Source organism: Lathyrus oleraceus, chromosome 5, assembly GCF_024323335.1.
Source record: "Lathyrus oleraceus cultivar Zhongwan6 chromosome 5, CAAS_Psat_ZW6_1.0, whole genome shotgun sequence".
NCBI classification, from domain to species: domain Eukaryota; kingdom Viridiplantae; phylum Streptophyta; class Magnoliopsida; order Fabales; family Fabaceae; genus Lathyrus; species Lathyrus oleraceus.
The window spans coordinates 597763471-597787633 of NC_066583.1; the positions used below are offsets into that span (position 1 = coordinate 597763471).

The following is a 24163-nucleotide window of genomic DNA, read 5'->3' on the forward strand; positions in this document are numbered from 1 at the left end:
ATGGTTAAAGTGGGACCAAGCCTTTCTTTTCAACCGGAACCCAGTCGCATCTTAGAGCATGCTAGTAAATGTTTGAGGAACAAGGATATATCTCTTGTGAATATTATGTGGGAGAAACCGCATCCCGATGAAGCCACGTGAGAGCTTGAATCAGAGATGCGTGAACTTTATCCTCATATTTTCTGGTAAGTTTTGATATCGAGGTAGAATTCTATTTAGGGGAGGGAGATTGTAACACCTCGATACAACTACCAACTAATTAATGTGCTAATGATTTATTAGTAAGATTAATTGGGATATTAGTGGTATCATTTTCTACTAATTGGAAATTCCTTAAAAGTTGAGTCAATTAGGAATACAAAGGGCATTATGGTCATTGACACCTCATAAGTGGATTTGGGGAAATGTGTGTTATACCTTTCTCCTCATTTTCTTGACTTGCCAAATCAGAATTTAGAAGAGTGAGAAGAGAAGGAGGAAACTTGGAGCAAGAGGAGAAGGGAGGGAATCAACTTCAACCTCATCTCATTGCATGCATCAAGAACAACTCAAACCCTTTAAATCCCTTTTCATTCAACATCAATATGAATAATCCAAGTGAGTCCTAGTTAGTACCTTGGAGAAAATCTTAGGGAATTTCACGATTGGGTAAGGGTTGTGAGAAATTCCATGAAGCATGTCATTCTTCTAGATTATATTTTCTAAAGGTGTACTAAATTATACTTGCATGTTGGAAATTGGTTCTTGTTCACAATATAGCCATTACATGTATAAAAGAATTGGGTTGTGATACGTTCCCTTTAAAATGCCTAAAAAGTTGATGCATGGCTGATCCATGTTGTGTTTTAACATGTTAATCTCATTAGTACTTGAGTGTAAGTGTTTACCCTTGAATTGGATTGAGAAAACCATGGAAAAATAGGAAAGATCTAGAATTTCGCAAGTTTGATTCGAATTAGAGAAGTTCTGATTCGAATCAGAAGCCTTTTTTACTGGATTTTGGGTAAAATGATCTGAATCATGGATTTATACTTGCTGGATTGATTCAAATCATTGCCTGTTGTTTCGCCCCTGGCTGAATTGATTCGAATCAAATTTTACACTTGATTCAAATCATGCACTGATGTCACGCCACTGACTGAATTGATTCAAATCAAATTTTACACTTGATTTGGATCATGAGGCAGATTTTGCCCAAATATTGTTTTTGATTTCTTCATAACTTATATTCCGTAACTCGGATTGGAGTTTCGTTTCTTGCGTTGTAAATCTAACTTAGAGCATGATAACTTATTGGAGATTATGGTGTCTTTCCACTTCTTTCCCCATTGGCCGTTTGTTCTGGTTGAATGTTTGGACATGAGTTGATTGGACGTGTTAGAATTCATAGTGGGTATGTGTTACTATGTTGTAATTCACTTGCATTTGCACACCTGAGCTATCGATAAGGTGGGTTTGTGGGGTCTGACGAAGCTTATTACTCACTTGGTTACTCACCTGGAGTATAGGTATGGTGGGGTCATGTCACCACATAGGCAATGACACTTTATTACTCACCACTGGCGGGGTTTTGTAGCCACTTAGGCGTAAATCAATCATTACTCTCCAGTGCTATTGCCCGGTGGGCTTGTGCAGTCATGTATGTGTTTTTGAACTTGTGGTTAACTCACTTGCATATTAATGATTGATGGGGTCGTGACGCAACATCAAAAATGTCACTTTGTTACTCATCACGGATGGGGTTGTGTAGCACATTAGGCGTAAATCCCTCATTACTCGTCTGACTCATCATGTGGTGGGATTTTTCAAGTCTCTTGATGCTAGACATTTGGTTACTCGTCCAGGGTGTGCCTGTGTGGCATAGTCGAAGGCATAATACTACTCCGGGATTCTCTCCTACACGGGTACGGGTATGCATATGTGTTTGTGCTAAATTTATTATGTGTTAGCGATATATAAAATTGGGTAATCAAGGGACTTCCGATTTAATGATATGTTGGTGGTTTGTGATTGGGTAGTCAAGAGACTTCCAATTTAATTATATGAAATATTTGTGCATTCCTGAAATGGTAAGTAAGGAGACCCCTGATCAATGGTGGATCCTTATATGATTATACAACCTATAGAGCTGAGTGGATCCATAAAAGGGGACTCAGTGAGATTTATTAATCTCACTCCAATATTAATCTATTATAGGTTGCTCGAGGCAAGACAAAGGCAATGGTAAGATGTCTTAGTCAACTTGGAGATGCTTTTGTGGCATATCATCCATTTTTTTATCTCTTTAGCGTTATTGTATTGGAGTTTATGTATTAGTACTCTTGACGTTGTATTTTTGGCCATGAATTTTTCGACGTTAGTTCCTTATACTAATACTTATGTTAATTTTGCTGCTTATGTATGAATTTCATGTATGATATTTATAACACTGCTACGTATTATTCTAGACATATATGTGTGGGGTGTTATAGAGTTTTCCTTGAAAAAGTTAACTACATTCTTAAGTTAATGTCGTAGTGGAAACCTCTCCCACTCTCTTCCTATTTGTAAGAACATCCTTCATGAATTTTGAGTTGTTGCCCATTTGTTGAATGACTTCAATAAATTGTATGTTGATGTGAAGCTGCTTCAAAATTTCCATAAATTTGCCAAACTGTTGTTCTTCCTTGGCCTTTCTAATTCTTTGAGGAAAATGTGGTGGGGGTGTTTCTTGAACAAATCTGGGTACCCTGTCAACTTATGGCATGACCATTGGCTGCTTTTCTGGATTAGATGTCATGACAGGAGTCTTCAGTGAACTTTTATCTGGTGTTGTTGGTTCGTCAGTAGGTTCCAATACTATTATATCTTCAGTGGATTGAGACACTTCTTTATCTAAAGTGTCAAGAGTAGTCAGATTCTCTTTTGGTGATTCTTCACTTGTGGATGTTGATCCTTCATATTCATTTCCACTTCTTAAACTGATGACCTTGCAAGTTTCAATACTCTTGGCTCCAGATGTAGATGATGGAGTTTAAGTGGAGCTAGGAAGTGATCCTATATTCCTTGAAATAAGTACAGAAGCAATATGCCCCGCTTGATTCTCCAAGTTCTTTATGCTCACTCATTTGAGCTTAAAACTAATTTTTGGTTTCTTAAATGAAGGATTTAAGTATGTTTTCGAGCTGATTGTTCCTTTGATTAGCCACAAAATAGTTTGGTGCAGAAAAATCATAAGGTATTTGTGGTGCTTGGGTTGCTTAAGGCTTAAGTTAGTTCTGATTGTTGCTCCATGAAAATTTTGGATGGTTTCTTCAACCAGGGTTGTAGGTATTACTGTAAGGTTTGTTATACTTGTTGTTACGACCATTTTGTGAATTTGAGCCACCTGAGCAACCAAAGTTGCAGTCTCAGAGACCTCGTGAACTCCAAATGGTTTATTTTGAGTATAGACAATAACATCTCTTATGACAGGCCATTGGAAAGTGTTTGCAGTGATACTTTCAATCAACTTATAACCAAAGTCATATGAATTTGACAATAAGGCTCCACCATTAGATGCATCAAGCATGTTTTTGTATGAGGGTACCAACCCATTGTAGAATGTTTCTAGTTGCATGCAGATTGGTACTCCATGATGGGAACATTGTCTAAGAAGCTATTTGAACCTTTCTCAAGCGTCACATAAGGATGCATTATCTCCTTGTCTAAACTAAGTAATCTCATTCCTTATCTTGGCGTTCTTGACAAGAGGAAAATATTTAGCCAAAATAGTTTCAGCTAAAACATTCCAAGTGGATATGGAATTTGGCTCAAGAGTTCAACCAACTCTTGGCTCGATCTCTCAATGAGTAGGGGAACAACCTTAACATGAAGGTGCCATCTGATATGCCAGGAATCTTGAATTTACTTGCCATTTCCAGGAATTACCTTAAATGAAGATGAGGGTCTTCATTTGCATCACTTGAGTACTGACCAATGGCTTGCATCATCTGAAACGTCATTGGTTTGAATTCAAATAGGGAAACAATAAATTATGGTATAATGATACATTTGTTCATAGAATTTGTATCAAATACTACATAGTCCTTGATGTTACGTGCCCTGTCATTGGCAATGCCAATGATGTTGTTATCTGCCATGACAATATCTGCCTGAGCTGGCTCCTCCTCTAGATCAAAAATAAGAAAAGAAGGAAGGCTTCCTGGTAAATGTCCAGTAGCTTGGAATCTTCTTAACAATCTAAAGGTCCTTTCAGGTTCAGGATCTCCTCTATAGACTGGGTTTAACAACCTGCGCATGCAACAGCTAACACCTGTCGTATCACCAGAGTACAAAGAAAATGAGAAGCTCAAATGCTTATTTAACAAAAAAATGGTTTAATACAAAATCAAAATATTTTCTTTGGCACACTCCCCGACAATGATGCCAAGAATTTGTTGCTTGAAAATGTGTGGTGTCACATGCAAATATACATGTATGTTTTAAGTAGCAAGTGATAAAGTATTAGGGATGTCAAACCCACAATGAATGGAAAGTAACTTAGAATTATTGTGTAAAGAGCTATCTTTTATAAATAAACATGAGCAGAATAAAATAGATTATGGTTGTCGCAGGTTCAGTTTAATAACAATAAAAGACTAAAATAGTGTAAGGAAGTAAATGAGTTTAATAAATGATAGCATGTTAGACATGACCCATTAATATAAACTTGTCATTTATATGTGCATGATGTGTTGTGTCGTGCTAGGAAAGGTCAGAAAGAGATATAAAGGTGTATCTCTACTTCATCAAAAACATATACTTCAAAGCAAAGGGAAAACTATCTAAGCCTCACTTGTAACCGTAAAACATGTCTAGGTTTTATTTGGAAAGTTCTTAATAGTTGTAGCTACTTATCTCTAAGTAACTAATTTAGTGAATATCTCTTTCATACTATTTTCAACCATTTTTATCATGAAATCCGCTGGTTGTTGGATCTCTCACAACAACAAGCTTGTTTCTTTTTCCAAGTTGATTGATCAAAGAAACAAATATAATGCAGAGTAAACACATGATAAAACAAAGCATTAGAAACACATCATATAACATAAAGACTACATTATATTAACTTCTCATTGATCAACATAAAAGGTTTAGCTCATAATAAGATGAGTACATACAAAAATATTGGTTCCTACGCTAATCATTCTCAACCACATAGTGAAAAAGAAATAACAACGTAAGAGCAAATTCTTCGTCTTCTTGCAATGGTTAATCACCAAGAGACAACTTTTGTCGTGCTATGTATCATCAGTAGGCACAAAAGATGATGAGAGGAAGAATCTCCATTTTCACTCAACTCACTTTCTTCACTGGTATCTTCCAAGTGATTTTTCTAACAAAGGCTAGACTCTTTTCACTTCTTCAATAACTTTTTTTTATAGTGGCTTCAGCTAGGGTTTTTCCTCTTGTATTGGATCATGGGCATGAGAATAAATCAAATCATGCCCAAAAGAGAATAAACAATGTTCCCTCTATTTCTTCTCATTCTTACAATAGTGGGAGACAAAGTGTAGTGTGGCAGACTGTTGCCGCAGGTAAGCAGACGGCGTTGTCCTTTTGGCAAGGTGTCACGCTAGTGGTTGTTCTATGTACTGACTTTTGTCTTCTAGCACCTTGTTCTTATCTATTCAAATCAGTTTTCCTTCCAACGCAGATTGTAGTCACATGATCCCTATGAATGCAATTGATGTTTCTCTTTTTCTCTCAGCTGCTTCAAACTTTCTACTACTCTTTGGGTACCAGTTGCTGTCACAGGCTATCGTGCCCGACCTCAACAGAAGCTAACCTTTCATAAGCAACAAACACATAAAAACTACAAAAGAGAGCACCTATTGTGCTCTTTACAAACTACTCTAAAAAAAACAAAATGTAATAAAATTAACTACTGAATGGTAAAACAAATAACAATATCCAAGTAATAAGACTTATAATAACTCACAAAATTAGGGTTATCAATATACATCCAATTAATCATTTTTAATAAGATAAAGTAACTAAACCAAAACAATATTTATTAATTAAAATTTCTTGAAAGGAAGACAAACACTCTAACAAGCAAGATATACAAATTGTGTTCGAATGTTTGAAGATCAAATGGATATACATTAAATTAATTATTTTTCATCTGATTTTAGTTTATATAAACAGATTAGATTCAAAAACGATCAAGTTGTACAACTTGAGTGTTGAGTTCTCTTACAATTAAAATAGATATATATCTATTTAGCTGGTTCATACGATGCGTTGTTAAAACGAGACTTAGAACAACTACCATTCGCATTCTAAAAAAATACCTAAGTAATATTCAATTTAATTAATACTTTATGATATTTTGTTTGAAAAGAATCAAAGAATGAGGTGAAAATTGAATATATATTTTTAATTCTCTAAGATTGAGTTATGGAAGCTAGAATGGTTGATAATGGCTTCTCTGAGTAATTATGATTGATATGTTTTGTGGTGTGGTGCAAGGAAACTTACTTTTTTTTTTTTTGAAAGTTTTCGTTTTCTCTAAGAGTACTGTTAACTTCTTCTTCTACTTATATCTCACCATTAGGGTTTGTGAGTAATTTTTTTATTAATTCAAAGTTTGTTTGCTTGTTACAGAATTTCAGAGCAGAAGAGTTAGTCGTAGTAGAGCAGATTTGTTTGTTGTTGAATCATAGAAGTAAAAAAAAAAAAAAAAAGCAAGTCAAAAGAAGAAAAGGAGCCATTACCAAAGAAGAAAAATATTGTTGCTGTAAAAAAATTGATCTTTATTATTTTTTGTAATTTCATAATTAATTATATTTATTAATTTTTTTAATATATTAATATTCATTATTCTTTATGTTTTGCTAGAACTTGTGACGGATCCAGAATATTTCTTAGGTGGGGGCAAACAAATTGTTAAAGATAAAATAGAGATCATAATTTTTTTAATGCAAAAAAAAGTGTTGATAATTTTTTTAATTTCTAAAAATTAATTGTTTTTTACAGTATGTTTTATTTTGATAATTAATTATTTTATATTATCCATACAACATAATATCACTTTGTCAAAATATATAAACTTTTTTCAAGCTCTATATCCAACCAATGTGGGGATTAGGATCTTTCAATATACCCTTTCACGCTCATCACTATTTTGGACTTGATTCATGGATATTAACAGTGGCGGCTCATAGTCCGATTGATAGACTCTGATACTATATTAGAATTTGATATAATTCATCCTTATAAAATTGACTTTTAAGATAATGTATGTCACTTTATATAAACTATTTTCAAACTTTATCTCTAATCATTGTGGGACTTGCGATCATTTCAATAATGTCATCACAATGATCCCTTTTTATTTTTAAAAGATCACATATACCTTTTATACCTTTTGAAAAAATTTGGGTTAATAATCTCATTTAGTATCTGGATGTGTGTATGAAGAATCGGTGTGTATGAAGAATTAGTAATAATATAGTCGAATACATACCATTTAAATATTATTATAATATATTAAATCTGAAACACGTACTATAATATTGACACTGCAATATAATTTGTGTCACATCACCATTATTTATATGTGACAGTGACACCTTTCAAACTTCATTCACTTCTCAAAATAGTATTAGATTTCATTGATTCAAGTCTCGACAAATGCAAAAAATATATTAACTAAATGCTTCCTTATTAACTTCAATTCTTATTATTTTCATAAAACTTATATAGTATTTTTTTTCTTAGAATTATTTTTTAATTATAAAAACTAAAGAAAATAATTGATATATATTTTCAATTTTATTTTTTATTTAATATTCTTCATATCATGTTCAACAAATAAATTAAAGACAAGTAACAATATTCTTAATTTCTCACATATAAGAATATATAATTTGGCGAAATTGGTTTAGTGTTTACACAATTTTTTTCTTACATTGATCGTAGGGAGTATAATAAAAAATTTAGGCAGTAATGTCTAAAATAAAAACTATAATATTTTAACTAATATCAACAATAAAATCATATAAAAGTTTTACGATATCATTATTAAGAAATTAAAATAATTCTTTTTAGAAAATAACATAAAAAAATATTAACCAAATAAACTAAAGACAAATAATAAGATTCTTGATTTTTCACATATAAGAAAATAGAGTTTAAAGTTTGCTCAATTATTTTTTAAAATAACGATCTCAATGAATACAATAAAAAACAAAGATAATATTTTCTAAATAACTCTCATATTTCAACTAATATAAGATCACTTGTTGTTTATGAATGATATTATAAACAACAAAATCACATAACATTTTACAATATCATTCATAACAAATTAAAATAATTCTTTTCTTAAATTAGATTAATCAAGTAACTAGCATTTAAAACTCTTTTATTCATCATATTCCTAATGTTTGACAACATAAACATAAATTTGAAAAGTTTTTAAAAATTTTATTTGATAATAATTACAAATAAAATTTAAAATTTATTCATGACTAATAACAAATACATATGATTAACAACTTAATATTAAAATATTGAAAAGAGATAAGTTCCAAAAAGAGATGATAATCAAAATTAAGAAAATTATATAAACCACAAGTGATATCAGATTTAATTTTTAATTTTTAAAAATTAATTAATTCAATAAGTCTCAATTATAATTCATAATAAATTATTAGTGATATAATTTCATCAATCATATTTATTAAAAATATACTTCTTAACATAATTACAATTCAATAAAAAAAAAAAATTAATTTACAATCACACATCGCGCGAGTCTTAATTCAGTTACACAATTAACTTTAGACTTTAGTTACAATAAATAATTACTTTTGGAAAATATCGAAGGAGTTTTTTCATTTATCTAATTTGCAAACACATATATAAATATATGTTTTATTAGGTATTATTCGGGATGGTTTTCTTTTTTATGTTTTGGAGTTCTCTAAAATTAAAAATAATTAATGTTTTTTTATTTTAAAATTTTATTAAATCATAGATAGATTCAGTTTTGAGTTATGAGATTATAAAAAACAATTTCAAGAAAAAAATTAAATATTTATTATATGTCTATCTTAATATAAATTTTTCTTACCTTTGGAAAATAATTAAATCTAAAAAACATATATTATATTTATTTAATAGTAATTTAATAATAGTTATTAAAATAGCGGTATTGACAAAAGCTTGTTGGAGTGGTGATTGTTACCTTATGTTATCATTATCTCATTATTGTAATTTATATTGTAATTATTTTAAGTTTAATTAGTTTGTATGTGTAATTATTCTATTTATTTGTATGCAATCCTATATTATAAATAGAAGCTTTTGCTTGTGCTTGAGAAATACAGAGGACACAAATATATTCATATCTTCTTGAGTTTCTACATGGTATCAAAGAGCTTAGGATTTTTTAATCATTTTCTCATTTTGAGTTTATTTTTGTTTTTTCCGGTAGCAATCTTTATGCTACTTCTGCTCACAAACGACGAGAATCCTTTCATTGTTGTGAATTGTAATCAGTGGGAGTCCCTGCTTGTATTTGTGTTTTGTTTTCAGTTAAACTTTATTGTGCTACAATGGAGAAATCTGAGGTGACTCGTCCAATTACCATAATTCTCGATGAGTCCAATTATAATTAGTGAACTAAAGCAATAAGCGGGTTCCTGAAAGGTCATTGACTTTGGCGTACGTGACAAACTATAAAAAGTTCTCGACGAGAAGTGTTAGTGAAACATCGGAGGGTTATGTGGATAAATTAGAGGAATGGGACAACAAAAATCATCAAATCATTACTTAGTGTTTGGAATACCTCCATTTTGAGTATTCATCTAAAACTTGGGTGATTCGATAATGCTAAAGAGGTATGGGATAATTTAAAACAACATTATACTATCTCTGATTCATGTCATCAATATCAATTATTGAAGGATCTTAGTAATTTGAAACATCAATCTGGTCAACTTGTTTATGAGATTTTAGCACAGGTATAGGTTAATTGGAAAAAAGTTAGCCTCATGTGAGCCTTCTCTATAAGATGCTACTGACCTAAAAACATATGAGAGTCATCACAATCGTATTCTCCTTATTCAGTTTGTAATGACTCTCACAAATGATTATGAACCAGTTCGAGATTCCTTGTTGCACCGAAACCTTTTGCCTACACTAGAGAATGCTCTTCTGTGTCTCAAGTATGAAGAAACTAGATTGGAACTTGTTCGCCAACAAGTTGGTCATGCCTTTGCAATAGGGGTGGGAAAATGGACCCGACTCGTTAAGCATGCTCATTTTGCCAGCATTTTAGTGTGGGGAGGTCCAAGGTTTTAGGTATGCACTCTCTAATGTGTCCGCCCTTCCCCGCCTAGTTTTTATGCGGGCTTTTTTAAGCACTAGTATTAACATAAAATTTTCATTTTTAGGCTTAAAAGTTGCAATGCCCGCAGGCTTGCCCGCCCCGCTCCTCACTTTTTTACAGGACGGACTAAGGCTTTAGGCCATACCCTTAAATATGTCCACCCCACCTCACCTCATTTTTTACGGGATTTTATGGGGAAAGCATGCTTGTCTTCCACCCCTACTTTGCAATTATAAATAAGCCTACCAAATTTTGTCGTTGTTGTCGTAAGCTTGATCATTCTTTCTCTGGTTGTACCACCATTGAATGTCATAATTACATGAAAAATGGTCATATTGCTTCAAATTGTTGTCGATACTGCAAGGTACCTAGACACTTAATTCAAAATTATCTTATTCGTCCTCTAGGTTCTGATTAGAATAAAAATCAACATCATCCCAGCTATTCAGGGACTGCACTTGCAACTGTTGTCGCTGCCAACAAATATCTAGAGTCCTCTCAGGCATCCTTTTCCGTTACAGATAATGCCAAGGAATATATTGAATCTAAACTCTTATCTTTTCTTTGTGAACAGAGTACCTTGTCTGAATTATCTTGTCCGTACACATATCCAAAAAATGGTCGAGCTGAGCGAAAGCATCGCCACATTCTTGACTCAGACCGTGGCATGCTTATCTCAACCTCCTATCTAGAAAGCACTTCGGGTGAAGCAACTCTTACTAATATCCATATTATCAATCGCCTCCCTTCTTTTGTCCTTGGGAATGTCTCCCCTTTCGAGCGTCTTTAACTCACTACACCATATTACGAGTCACTTAAGGTGTTTTGTAGTGCTTGTTTTCTCCTCCTTCAACCCCATGAATATACTAAACTTGAACCTCGTTCCCGTCTATGTTGCTTTTTTGGTTCTGTAATTGAACACGAGGGTTATAGATGTTGGGACCCAATATCTCATCGTATCCTCATCTTTACGCGTGTTATATTTTGGGAACATATAATGTTCTCCTTCTTATCAAAATTTACCTCAATCTCGTCCACTTCTATTCCTCTCTTTACTAACCATGATGTCGATTACTTTCATAGTGACACATATACAGATTTTGAGACATATGTAGGTTCTTCTAGTAAGCTTTGAACTCCTTCCGACGTTCCATTTACTTTTGGTGTTGATGTTCTAACTGTTGTTCCTACACCTACCACCAATGAGCTTCCTCCGAGGGTAATATATCCTCCTACCTATCATCGTGATTAGATTATTTTTCCTACTATGCTTCTCCTTCATGATCCATGGTCTTATAAATAAGCCTCTACATATCCATATTAACAGTAGGCTATGCAGGAGGAATTACAGGCATTGGAGAGAAGCCACACAGGGATCTTGTTCAACCTCCTTCTGATAATCCTCTTGTAGAATGAAAATGGGTATATAAAATAAAGACTCCTTTTGATGGATCTATTGAGTGATACAAAGCTCTTATAGTGGCAAAAGGGTTCACTCAAGAGTATGATATTGATTATGAAGAAAACTTTGCTCCTGTTGCACGCATCACCTTCATTCGAACTCTTCTTGCCATTGCAGCCACTCGAAAATGGGTACTTACATAAATTGATGCCAAAAATGCCTTTCTAAATGACATGTTAGAAGAAGAGGTTTATATACATCCTCCTCTAGGATATACATTCTAGGGAAATAAAGTGTGTCGTCTTCGTAAGGCTCTCTAAGGTCTTAAGCAAACACCATGAGCTTGGTTTGATAAATTTCACAATATTATTACTCAGTTGGATTTCTCTTCCAGTTCTAATGACTCTACTATTTTTACTCGAAAAACAAGAAATGTTATTGTTGTGTTGCTTATTTATGTTGATGACATGATTATCACTGGCGATGACTCTATTGGAATTGAAGAGCTCAAGAAATTCTTGTGTGAGCACTTTTAGATGAAAAATCTTGGACCATTAAGTTACTTTTTGGGACTCGAGTTCATATCTTCTATTGATGGCTTATTTATCTCACAAGCTAAGTATGCTTATGGTCTTGTTTCTTGAGCAAAGTAAAATTGAAAATACTCCTCTAACCCAATGTTTGATCTACTCCTCAAAATGGTACTTTGCTCGGCAATATCTCTTTATCAGCAACTTAGAGGTATCTAATTACCTCCAAATTACTAGACTAAATATATCACATGTTGTTCATTTGGTTATTCAATTCATGTCATTTCTACGTACCACTCACTATGATGTTGTTCTCCTGATTATTTGGTATATGAAAGGCATCATGTTTTATGGTATACACTATACAACCGCATCCTCATTGATTTTTAGAGCCTACTATAATGCATATTGGACTGGTGATCCTGGTGATTGTCGATCTACCACAATTATTTTGTATTTTCCTTATATTCTCTTATTTCTTGGCATAGTAAGAAACAAAATTCGACACCCCCTATAGCACTAAAGTTGAATATTTTGCTCTTGCTTATACGAAATTTGAGATATTACGACTTCATTGGCTTCTTGCTGATTTAGGGACATCTCAACCTTCACCGATAGATCTTTTTTGTGACAATCGTATTGCCATTTAAATTTTCCACAATGATGTTTTCTATAAGTGAACAAAATAGATTGAAATTGATTTTCACGTCATTCATCAACATCTTCTTCATGGTGAACTTTATCTTATCTTCATAGGAACCTTGATCAACCTGGTGACTTATTCATAAAACCTCATTCTCCTGACCACCTCGGACTTTAGTTTCCAAACTTAAGTTGTTTATAGCTCCACCCACTTGAGTTTGAAGGGGGGGGGGTGTTACGATATGTTATAATTATCTCATTATTGTAAATTTATATTTTAATTGTGTTAGGTTTAATTAGTCTTTATATGTAATTATTTTATTTGTTTCTTTGTCTGTATCCTATATTATAAATAAGAGAGTTTGCTTGTACGTGAGAAATATAAAGAATACACAAATATATTCATATCTTCCTGAGTTTCTATAATGATCATTGATGGTCATATTGATAGCTGAGGGGGTGTTAGAGTGATAGCTAGCGGTGGTTAGATTGGTAGTTTGTGGTGGTGATCAATGGTAATTTCAAGTAGTTGTAGTAGTTATCAAAGTAGTAATACTCAATAGTGATATTGGTGGTGGTAGGAGTAGTAGTCTGAGGTGGTCGAGGTTTTGACCAGTGGTGGTTGGTGATTATCAGAGGTGGATGAAGTGGTAATCGATAATAATTATAGTTGTGGTTGACGATGGTTGGGTTATCGTAATTATAGTGAGTGGTGGTCATATTGGTGATGTGATGATAAATTATCAGAATGGTGGTTGGTTGGTTGGTTGTGGTTGAATGATGGTTATAGTGGTGATTATTTATGGTCATAATGGTGGTTTATTAGAATGATGGTTTGAGTAATGATATGACTTTTAGTGATGACGTTCATTTAGTTAAAATGAAAATCATAAAAAATTTAAGGGAAAATTATTTAAAAAAATGTTGGGGTCGTTTGAAAATATGCATGTTAAAGAAGTTACAAATCGCTTACTTTTGTAAAGGAAGAGGGAGTCTAAGGTTATATAAAGGATTAAAGTTCTTTATTGCAAAATACACCAGTCAAAATCACTTTAAGTTTGTATTTGTTTCTTTATATTTTTAATTATACTCTTATGTTAGAGTGTTGTAAGAGGTAGTTAAATATTTATTTTGGAGAGTGTTGGTGTATTGGGGCCTTGTGTTGGTTGAGGATATGGGTGGCAAAAGATACCTGGCCCGCATAACATGATCGTTTTGTCTTCACTTTTTGCTGGGTGGACCAATATTTTAGGTATGCACCCTTTAATGTGTTTGCCCTGCACTGTCCCGTTATTTTTGGGCATTTGTGAGCGCGAACATTAACTTAAACTGTTTCTTTTTAAGGCTTAAAAGATGCAGTGTATGCGGGGCCGCTCTACTACACTCACACTTTTTATGGTGTCGGTCAAGGTTTTAGGCTCGTACCCTCAACTATGTCTTTCCTATCCCTTATTATTTTTTGCAGGCTTTTGCAGGTCGGGCCTAAGCGGGCCAGACAAGCTCATTTGACACCTCAGTTGAGAGTAATCTACGTGTTGTAATCATTTTCACATATTATTTTCTTTAGTTATCATTTGACAACAATCGTGATTTTTTCTTTGTTCTTTGAAGTTTCCACTTTAAATTATTTTGTTGTTATTCTATTCCTCCCTTTCTCTATACATTTAATTTCCTAAAAAAGAAAAACATGAAACAATGGCAATTCACAATGATTACTTGCTAATTTTATGGAAGATTAAAAATATGATAATCTGTATTTTTTACATGGCTATTTTTCTGATTTTTTTAGATTAGCCGCATATGACAAATGATGAATTGTATATATATTTTTTTTATATTTCATTCAAAATGGAATACGATACATTATTGAATCGTTACTTTATCACACAAAAAGAGATTTTTTAGTATTAAAAATAAATAAAAATTATCATATCAAATTTGTTTAATTGATAGTCGTATAACAACATAAATTTTTAAAACGTGATTTGAACCTCCAATATCTCATTTGTTATAAGTAACTATTAAACTATTTGATCCAAAAATAAATAAGTAAAAGGAAATCATATAACAAATACAAAATGTAGCATGTAGAAAACGATTTTATTGTCTCTAAATTTTTGCTTATGATATAATTATGTAATCATGCTTATGATTCATACATTAATCATTAATCATGTGCTTTTTATAAAAGATATTAAGTATTTATAATAGATTTAACTGAAATACTCTGACAGTATAAAAGAATTTTACACCATCAGTTAATCATAGACGTTGGATATTAAAACAAGTTTGACTTTTATTTTAAAAACCTATAAAATAATACAAACGGATGATGGTGATGAATCGATAGAGTAATTTCTTTTATACTAACAGTATATAATAATTAATCTCATATATATATATATATATATATATATATATATATATATATATATATATATATATATATATATATATATATATATATATATATATATAAAAATATATAATTCTATTATACTTTCCATAAAATAAAAAGAACATTATTATCTTATACCGCGGTTCTCTACCAAAGCATAGAAATTAGATTAAAATATTATAAATTCAATGTACTTAACTAATGAGTATTTTATTTCAAGGTGAATAAAAAATGAATTTCGTTTATATGCAAATGTCACAACACACCGTTTCCTTTGATTCATATCTATCCATTTATATCCAAACAGTGTCGTCAAAATGAATGTATATATATTTTGACCGATAATTATCATCTTATACATATTTAATTTAAATAATCACATTCTTACCATCTAAATTCTAAATCATGTGTATATGTGTATTTAATACACACAAATTGTATGTTTGGTGAAACGACATGTTTATCCATACCTGAATTATTTATTTTAACTATAAATTTAACTTAAAAGTTACGTTGATTCTAATCCAATTATGCTTTAACCTTGTTTAAATAGAATTATATTTCCATTCACACGAAAAAAGAGAAGCTCTTCAAATACATATACGTGCACTCTTATATAAAGATTCCTTTATCTTTGAGAGTGAAAGATCAAGGGACACCATGTCTGCGATGAAAGGTGGAGATTGCGACAAATGGCTTCAAGTTTCGAGGGATAAAGAGAAGAGAAATATGGAAGGAGTAGAAATAAAAGCTGATGAGAAATGCAAATTCAAAGAAGCAGAGAGGGCTGAAAAGCTTTTCCATCTCATCTCTTGGGGTCCAAATAAATAATATATTGTTGTCTCCTAAATAAGAGATTAATCTCTCGGTTGTATGCATGGAACATTCAATTTAATTAAAAAAATTATTTTAAAATATTAAAAATTATATATATTTTAAAACAAATATTAATATGAATTGATCCTTCCATAATCCTTAGTTTTGGTGTGTTTTTAGCTCTAAGGTTATAAGTATGACCTAGGTCTTTTTTTTTTCATGTTACAATAATATTCTATAATTTATTTAACATTCTTTTTTATTTATATAGATAGAAAGATGATTATTTAAAAGTTTAAAACTTTAATGTTGAAGACTTTTATGAGCATGGATTAAGTATTGTTAAAATAATATATTGATCGTAGATGATTATTTTCTATATTTCTTTGGCTAATTTTTATTTTTTTTTACAATTAATTTGATTAAAGTTAATGGATTTATTTTGTATTTTATTATGTTTATGGGGATCTTTAGAAGCTATGGTTATTCTTTCAAGGTGGGGATCTAGGACGAGGATGAGAATTAGATTTGGGCGGGGGAGCAGTGATAAGGATGCATCCCTCGCCCTTTGCCCCATCCCATTGATATCTTCAACGTATCTTTCCACTTTTTCATCCCTAATAATAATATAGTATCTACGAGATAGTTATTCTATAGTTTTTTGCAAAAATTTCTTAAAATTTTTTATCAATGTTTTATTGTTTTATCTTCCATTTCATAATGGATTCTTTATAAATTCTTTTATTATTTTCACCCGTGTTTTTTCCACCTCAAAACTAAATATTTTTCCATATAAAAAAATCACTATTTATTTGGTTTCTCAAATGTATCCTCTTTTAACACACTTTCACCTCCAATATGGATGGTGGATGGTGATAATGACAACTTCAGATATAAGGTTTAGACTAACAACTACGGTCAAAGTGATACACATTTATTTTGTACATGCTTTTTTTTTTGGTATTTTTTACTTTAATTTTGAGTGATTTTACTTTTAATTGTTTAAATTTTTTTGTATATTTTAATAAAGATTCTAAAGAATTTTGAGTGAATTTAGTTTAATTTCGGGATTCTCATGTGCAAAAAATCAAGTTTTTTTATGGATGCTTAGGATGATCCCAGGAAAAATTTCAATATTATTTTAGTAAAAATATCAAGGGTACTCTTGGGGACTGAAGTTGGCGATATGATTTAGGATGAACCTAGATAAACCTTTGGTATGATCTTTGTATCCTATCTTTTTTGTTTTTATATTCTTTATTTCTCTTTTTATTTTTCTATCTTTTCTCATTTATATTATTCTGCTACTTTATCTTTATTCATATTTATCTTTTAAAATAAGTTATTTTAAATCAAAGCACTTTTATAAATTAATTTTGTAAATTTGAATATCACAATTCATCTCCATCCTCTTGTGTTTGGAGTCACTTGGTCAACAACTGACATTAGAGCCTAACTCCTATTAAAAGACTAATTGTATCAGGAGGTAGTATGGTGACTTCAAATATTTCTTTTAACAAGAGACTTTTTAAGAACAAACCCCTACCATTTGACGGTGAAAGGTTTACCATATGAAAAGCAAGAATGGAAATGTTTTAGATGTTATCGGTTTTAATTTGTTGGGGGGGGGGGGGGGGGGTTGAATTAGATTTACCATATTTTTCTCATTTTTAAGTGATGGTTCTTATGTTCTTATTTTTCTAGAGATATGATGATGAATATATAAAGTAAAGTGCAGAAAAATAGAGAACACTAGGATATATACTAGTTCCTCTTTTCAAAAAAAGTACGTCTAGTTCCATCACATCTCGTGAGAGATTTCACTATGTTAGAATTTCTACAATCCTCACACCAAGGTCACTCATACACTTTTCTAACCTAAGCAAGAAAGCACACCACTTTCTTTTACATTTGATTAGAAAGCACACAACTTTTTATTACAAACAATAATCACTAATATTTTATGATCAAAATAGAATTTTAATAAAGTATTTAAAATATGTTTTTGCACTTGAACCAATTCCTTTGCAGAAATTGATCGTTTCTTCCAAAGAACAGTTCAAATATAACACAATTAGATTGCTAAAAAACTTTTGATAAGTTAAATGAAATTATGTTGAAAGTTTAAGCATGAAAAGTTTGAATTGATGTAAAAGATTTAATGGAAGAGGTGAATATTGAAATCTGATTAGAAAGCCTTATATACATGCTATCCTTTTGAGAAGGTGCATATGAAAGAAGAGGTTTCACGAAGCTTTCCAATTCAAAACAGACCCATTGGTTTATTAAAAATTGTAGCATTTTGCGTGGCATGGATTACCAAGAACTGGTAATTCATTACCAATGTCCAACAATTATATTTTTTTTAGTTTTGAAAACTCGTAATTCATTACCAATATCTGGTAATCCATTATCATATAACCATGACAAAAAAATTAAATTTTTGACAACTTGGTAATCCATTGCCAGTATGTAGTAATATATTACTATATAGACTTAACCAAAAATACCTTTGTTTTAATGCATAAAAACAATAGTTTTTACAAATATTTTCATGAGGTATGTATATGAGAAGATTAATAAGAAGTAGAAGATGTGTTTTTTGAGCCTTATAAAAGATACCATACATTGAATTGAAACTTATACCTTGAATTGATCTTAATCCTTGATTTCCATTGACAGTCTAAACATAAAGCCTTGAGAACTCTTATGAAACTTTAATATTCTTTTTCTTCTTCTTTGATATACATTGTCTTCATCAAAACTAAATTGTATGGAGGAGTATTTCTTCACAATTTCCCCCTTTCGGATGACGACAAACAATTGACATTAAGTTTTTTTCAAAAGCAAAATGCTCCCCCTAAATCATCTGACTCCCCCTTTATGAATCAAATTTTCAATCTTGAAATTTTAAACCGATATCCACAAAAACACAATGCTACAATTCTCCCCCTTTGGGCATTATCAAAAAGAAGAAAACAAAAGTAGCTGCCAATAAATATATACATAGTTAAAAAATATATAGCTAGTCATTCACATAAACACCAAAAAATATTCTAGATAAAACATAGTCAACATACTAAAACCATCCTTAACATGAAAATATTACACAACAAAGTGAAATAACACAATGACCTGGTTAATCTTCTTCTTTACTATTGAATTGCATAAGTTCAAGTTGGTAAGAAAGTCCTTCAATTTGTGGTTCATGAAGTCATAATTTGTTGTCACAAAGTTTTGAAGGGTGTCAACTTTAGATATAAGAGAATCAACCTTTGATCTAATTGAGTTAACCTTGTCAGTCAAGCACACAATTTTTCCATCAACATTTGATTGGTGAAAATTGTGGAAGACCCAACAAAAGATGATGAAAGACGAGTTTCACTCTTGTAGACATACTTGGAACCTTTGCAAAAAGTATATGTCTTCTCAATAACACCATCATCAATAAAATTATCAAACCTACTCATCTATAAAACCCTTTGTCCAGTCATAATCACTGAACTTTATTTAAGAATCTTGCTTATTTCCCTTGCATATGGAAGATCTTCTGTCTTAATTCTAGACACGAACATGTGATTTCTGACCACATATGACTAGTTAACAACAACATTATACTTGAGTACATACAAAAGTTTAAATTCAAACTTAGTCAGTTGATAATGATTTGTTGCCTTTGAAACAATGTCATAAGCTAAGAAGTAATGCATATTCTTTCATTCAAATGAAGATTACCAGCAGATATAATGAGTTTACCTTTTGCATCCCCATTCTTCTCCAATCCTTTTCTTTTTTCCTAAAGCTTCTTCTTGGGGTACTCGACACATGAACATGTAGACTTAAATTTTGTTGAATTATTCATTTTCTTCCTTTGTCTCAGAATGCAACAAATCCCCTTCTTTTGGTAACCCTAAAATGGTGATAATTTGAGAGTTTATGATAGTTATGTTAAATCCTTTCACCTATGATTTCAGAGAGTTGCCTTGCTTTATCAAGTTTAAGTCAAACACTTTCATAAGTTTAGGATAATATTTCCAAAATACTCAACAAAACGTTTCAACCCATGAATTTCAAATGTTCTTAGAAAAGGTACTCGAGAAAATCAAAATAATTTACCGTACCTTGAAGTGATAATAGGGCGATCTTGAAATTTTTCGCTGTATCGATCCCTATGCTCTTGGGTTCATAAAAAGCGTGACAAATATAGCATATTCCCATCTTCCACATGCCTTTCAAATATCCCAATAGATGGGTTCTTTGACCTCAAATTTCCGTAATGATCCATGAAGGTTTTGGAGAGTTTGAGGTAGTTTTGAATTTTTTGGGTTTATGGAGAAGTTGGAAACTTTGTGAGAAAATTGAAGATGGTGATGAATTTCTTGGTCAAAAAGATGTTGTATTCGATTTAGGAGTGATTGAGTGAAGAAGCATGAAGAAATTTTGAAGTTTGGATGAAGTTCTTTGGTTTTTGTTGAGTTAATTATGTTAAATCAGATTTAATCTGTGGTTTCGATGTAATTTATACATCGTTATGCTGCTGATTTTTTTGTTCCACGTTCCTCTCTTGTTGTCGTTATGTATAAACCGGCTTTGAGCAAATTATGGTTATCTTTGCGTGCGCCTCTTTGCGATAATGCTCACTTAATTTCGATTACGATATATTACATAATTACAATATGATGTCTTTGTTTTACCATTGCACGCTTTAAGCTTCATTTCATTACAATTTCACTTCTTTGCGTTATGATCCAATTACAATTTCACCTATTTACGTTATGATGCGCTTTATGTTAGCAACTCGTTCAATTCGTGATAGCACACAAAGATTCAATTTATTTACTTTTAAATCGAATTTGAATCCTACTTTCGGTAGCCTTGCATGTATTTGCGTTACGCGACATCGATTAGTGTTCTCGCATCATGATTTTGATTTGTGCACGTTTCATTTCACTTTACTCTTTTGATTCGATTACAATGAATGTGTTGTAAATATTTTGTATACACTTGCATCCTTTTATCTTGTTGTTTGCTTTATACATATTCACTTCGATCGATTTTATGGCATGAAGTTACGCCTTATGCTAGAGTTTGTGTCTCCTGCTAGAATTTGCACCATCTGCAATGCGGTTCGTAATCGTGCTACTATTCTCATCTTTCATTTATTTCATACCAATTTAAAAATCGAATCAAATCGTTTCACAAAGCATTTTTTAGACTAATGTGAAAAATATATTTATAAAGACCAAAAATATATCTAACTCCTTTTCAAAATATTTGTGTAGGCAAGTGTCCAAAATATACTATATACACACATATTAACATAAATATTTTGACTAATTAATTTAGTAGAGTGGCTGGAAAATGGATTAGAGCAAAATTAGAGTTTTGCAAAAAGAAAAGGAACAAAATTTATTAGGATTTAGATATAATAAATAAACTAAAGAGCTAATACATTAAAGAAATCTAACATAATCTAGTAAAGAAAATCCTACTCAATGATTATTTACAATAAAGTCATTTATAAAACTTGTTCCATTTGTATAATAGTATAAGCTTTCTTTTTTAATTTTTTTATTAAATTGATGGCATCATCATCTTTCTAAAAAATCCATTTGTAAGTTGGAAAGGACCGCCTTTTATAAGCATCTTATATGTTTTTTTAGGAACATTCTATAGGTCTTATCTTTTTAAAAATTTGAGATTTGAATTTTCTTTTTAAATATCACCACTTATTATTTATTCAAAATTTATTTATATATAAAAAATATTACACTTACACATACTTATCCATACACATTTATATAGGCTAAAGTATTGAATTTCAGCTGCACCAAATTATGTGATTATCTGCTGGTTTTCATTTTATAACAATGCAAGTTGCTTGGTTCTACAACTACAAGTAAAGTCCTAATACAAGGATTGTGTGACTCAAAGATTCTGATAGCGACACTTCCTATTTCTATTCACATAAAACAACACAAAAACCAAAACCATGTGCCTTTTTTTGGTACCAACTATCACACTCCACATAGCCTCTGGTTTTCCTTTCTTCCTAAACTAAAATGCGTTTTTCACTATATATTAACAACAAACGGAGTTTAATTTCTACGTCGCTACATCATTAACAATTAATCATCAAACACTTATCGAATTACTTCTCAACAACGTAACACAATGAGTTCAAGAAACCGTGCTTGGACATGGAGTGAGGATCAAGGAATATGTAGATGGAAAAGTGTGATAATATCAGCAAAACAATATGGTAAACATAATATCAGACCCCTTTCTCATGCAAGCAACAAACTTTCTTCTTCGTCTTCGTCTTCTGTCCCGAAAACGAAGGAAGAGAAAGCCAAACAGTCTGAAGAATCTTTGAGAACTATCATGTTCTTGAGCTGCTGGGGTCCCAACTAAACAAATTAGTATATATGATGATTGAATTTTCCTAGGAAGTGATTTAATTTTTGGTTGGATATAAATTTGTGTATATATATAGGATTTATTATATTTTATATGATGATGACAAGAGTTTATGTTAAGTTAATGTAACATGTTTCTCTTGTGAATTTGTCTTGTGCAACGAATGATGAAATTTTAATTAATCACAATCTTTTACAACTTTTTTTTATGATTCAACATACTAGTAAGAAGAAGAAAATGAAATTTAAATAAGATTTGATCTTATAGAAACCTTGCTATGATTTTCATGCCACACAGAAATTATAGTGCTGTTTTTTGGATTTAATATGCGTGTGATTCCATTGAGGGTATTTAATAAGATATGAAGTTTTTACAAAAATAGATTATTAGCGAGAATAGGAAACAAGTCATAAATATCAAAAGTTTGGTGGAAAAACAAATAGGTGGAGCGCCACACTCTTTTTATAAAATACAAAAGAAGATAAAATACAAAAGAAGACAAGGCATAGTGAGAATCACCAAAAATAATAATTTCATGATAAGTTTGAAGTATGGTCCAGACTAAACAAAGTTGAAGCAATAAACTCCTAAAATCACAGAAGTGTTTAATTTTAACCACAAAATTTTCATTAGATTTTTGGTACATTAGTTTGATGATAACATGAATAAGGTAAGGCAAAACTCAAAGTATTCTAAATTTAGCCACTAATTATCATAATGACACATGGGCTGAGTTATGAAATGATAGGATACAAAATGTACGAGGGCAACTATTATCAAGAGTGGCGTGCAGGCATATCGTTAGATTTTTTTAAAAATATTTTGTGAGTTACAATTAATTGTTGTTGTAATGTTTTAGATGATATTTAAATCTGATAATTATGATCAATAATAATGAGTTATTTGAACACACCTAATATTTATTTGTGTAGATAGTTAGGGTTATGTGATTACAAATAGACAATCTAGGTACTTTTTATCCTCACATGTTGCGGGTTCTCCCATTAAAAACACAAATCTCAAAGCATGTAATTAGAAAAAGAAATATTTAGGCCCTATTTGAATCCCTTTCTAAAAACAGTTTTTTTTTTAAAATTAAAAAATTAAAAATATATTTGGCAAACTATTTTTAAATTATAATTTTCAAAAACTGTTTTGTGTTTTTAACTTTTAAAAACTAAAAAAGTAAAATAGTTGAAACATGTTTTTAATTTTTTAATTTTGGTTTTTTAAATTATAATTCAAATATTAAAACACATTGGAATTGAAAACAACCTATTTTATCCTATTCTTCTCTCTCTTAGACAAAACCCACACAATTTTCTCTCTCACACACCAAAGAAAATGCAACAAAGAAAAAATGGATCTTCGATTTTTCACTAAGCACTGATTTATAATTTATGATCTTCAATTTCTTCTCTACAATTTGTGATTCAGATTTTTTAGGTTGGTATTTTCACTTTTCCTTTGGTATTTTCTTCATCTTGAACTATTGTCAATAGATTTCACAGTATGTAATATTCAAGTTTAGATCTAGTAGAAATTATATGAATATTTTTGTTTAAAATTTTGTTGGATTAACCCAATTTGAT

At 31.1% G+C, this 24163-nt stretch overlaps 1 non-coding gene across 1 annotated transcript; it reads left to right on the top strand.

The window, feature by feature from the left end:
* Positions 1-3608: 3608 nt before the first annotated feature.
* Positions 3609-3715, top strand: LOC127088956 (small nucleolar RNA R71). Its single transcript, XR_007790749.1, has one exon. It is a non-coding gene; the product is annotated as a small nucleolar RNA R71 (small nucleolar RNA).
* Positions 3716-24163: the final 20448 nt, after the last annotated feature.